This window comes from Corylus avellana, chromosome ca3 (assembly GCF_901000735.1).
Source record: "Corylus avellana chromosome ca3, CavTom2PMs-1.0".
Classification (NCBI taxonomy): Eukaryota; Viridiplantae; Streptophyta; class Magnoliopsida; order Fagales; family Betulaceae; genus Corylus; species Corylus avellana.
The window spans coordinates 36,403,712-36,406,420 of NC_081543.1; the positions used below are offsets into that span (position 1 = coordinate 36,403,712).

General features: G+C 32.2%; 1 protein-coding gene across 2 annotated transcripts in view; it reads right to left on the reverse strand.

Moving 5' to 3' along the window:
* The window catches only part of LOC132173916 (uncharacterized), a 46,766-nt gene that overhangs the window by 15,629 nt on the left and 28,428 nt on the right, over positions 1 to 2,709 (reverse strand). The gene's annotated exons all lie outside the window — the stretch shown is intronic.

A 2,709-nucleotide genomic window follows, 5' to 3' on the forward strand; every position in this document is an offset into this window, starting at 1 on the left:
AAGATCCAAATATTCATTTATCTTCCTCATTTTTCTAAGCAACCAAACAGATAGGCCTGGTTATCGGTCAAAACGGTCCGGTTAAGGACCTTATCGGTTATTAACCGATAATTTTCGGTTAAACGGTTTATTAACCGATACCTAACCAATAAGAATTTTAACCGATAATTTCGGTTAAAACGATACACGGTTAAACGGTCCGGTTAAACCGGTTAACCGATTTAACCGAGAGCTTTATATTGATTTATTTTGTTGGACCAACAACCAAAAATGAGTTTTTTTGACTTTTGAGAGCCCAAATACTTTTTGTTGGGCTAAAATAACTTATTAAAAATGAGTTGTTTTAGGGACCAAATACTTTTTGTTGGGACCCAAATATTTGTTTTTTGGGCTAAAAATTGAAGCTTTTTTATATTGATCCACTCCAACTTTTTTTTTTTTTTTAATATTATAAAATACATTTTTCCAAAGCAAATGGACTAATTAACATAATGAATGTTAATTAGATTAGCAAAACTAGTTAATGAAAAATGCTTTTACCAAAGACAAAGAAATCCCATCAAATGCCATCACTTAAAAAAAAAACATCAAACCTACCCAAACCCAAATTAAAATAAAATTCATTAATGAATAATAAACAAAATATTAACTAATTAAAGTCACTTATCAAAAGGAAAATAAGTCATGGGCAACACCATTATACAAATTCGGAAACCTGTGTCACTTGTGGGAATTTGGAAACCTCTCTAAAAGACTAAACGGCACCGTTTTGGGACTAGAATTAAAAATAAAAAATAAAAAAAATAAAAAATAAATTCCAGTTTCTTATCGGTTAAATCGATTAACCGATAAGAACCGCTTAACCGGACCGGACCGGACCGAATTCCGGTATACTTTTTTTAACCGATAAGGATATCGGCATATTGGCTACGGTTTATATCGGTTCGGTCGAAGCCGGTAGACGGCCGGTTAAACGGTAACGGTTAATTTGCCCACCCCTACAAACAGATAAAGGAAAACCAGAAAAGTACGAACAAAAGCTCAGCAGAAAATCAAACAAAAAATATATATATATCAAGGTGCCGATCGAGTACCTCTTGATATCAGGGCGGGGAGAGGACTGTGGTGGAGCCGATCGGCAGCGAGAGAGATGGAGGCAGAGAGGAGAAATTGAGAAACCCTTAAGAAAATAAATAAGATTGAGAGCACATTAATTATATATTTACATACAATGGTTTGGGGCCATATATGTATATCTGGGTCCCCCAACCTCAATAATTTCACCAATTAAACATGCATGATTGAGCAAATATAACGAAAATGCCACGGCATTTGCCATCCTTGCACCAACAAAGAGAGCCGCCAGAGAGTTCCCAGTGCCGTTTAGATTTTATTATTATTTTTTTATTTAGTTTTTGTTATTTATTATTATTAGACTTTGGTTTTTAAAGGTTAGTTTTCATTTTTTGCTGATTACTAATTATAAAAAGTAAATTTAGTTTTACAATGGTCAAAGTAAGGGTATTTTCAGAAGATTTTTGTCAAATTTGGTTTTTTCATTTATTCTAATGGTCAACATTATTGGAATGGCCTTTTTGCCATAAAATAATATTTTGATGTATCCAAGTATCACATTTATCAATTTATAAGACTTTTTTATGAAAATGACTAGTAGTTAGGAGGCTTAAATGTATTTAACCCCTAATTTATATAATATAATTTTACAAAGTTGCAATCCCAGATCCCCATGTTTTAAAATTTTGCAATCTCATCCCTCTGTTAGGATATTTTGTTGAATCTTAATGAAGGATGGTGTGTCAACAAACCATTCCACATTTCCTCTTTTTTTTTCTTTTTTTTCTTTTTTTTTTTTTTTTAAATAGGGGCATTTTGGGTATTTCACCTATTAACCATTTGATTTAACATGTCAACCCGACTTTTGTAACTTTTTAAAATTTAGGAGTATGATTACAAAGCAATGAAACATAAAATAAGTGAAGTTATCCGAGAAGACTTTATAATGCGAGCTCATACTATAATATTGCTTAAAAGCAATACTCGTGTATTGTGATATTAATGTATTTTAAATAGCAGGAAAATAATTCTTGCTGGGTAAAGCTATGGTGGAGCATCTAACAAATCAGTAATGAGTTTATTTGAAGCTAAATGTTTTGTTTGACATCTTTGTTTTGTTTTCAGTGGAGCATCTAATTCATTAATTTATGAATTCTGCAGTTATGTCCAGTTATGGCCAACTGATATATTTTGCTTTAGCTGGAACTGACAGAAAAGATCTGATGAGGAAGTTGCCAAAATTCATATATGATGAGGAAAAGGCTTTGGAGGTGAGAAGTTGTTCCTGCATTTAAAATCCTTAAAAAAGTGCTCATTGTGTTTGTCCTCAAGCATGTTTGGTAAAGTGTTTGAATCTTAAATTATACAAAAGGACTACTCTTTGGTTGTGGTTTCGAAGAACAGAAAAATTATAGTTATCCCTCTTAGAATATGTTTCCTGTTTATTTGTTCAGATTGATAAATTCATTTCCCAACTGCACCTGGTTATTCCTCTATATATTTTGCTTTTTGCATAAACTCTTTCTGACTTTGGTATATTTGTCATTTTAACTACCTAGATCATGTTCTGTCCAGAATTGGTTGCTGAGAACATGTATCTGAAACACTGTATACTTCTTAGTATCACGTGTTAAA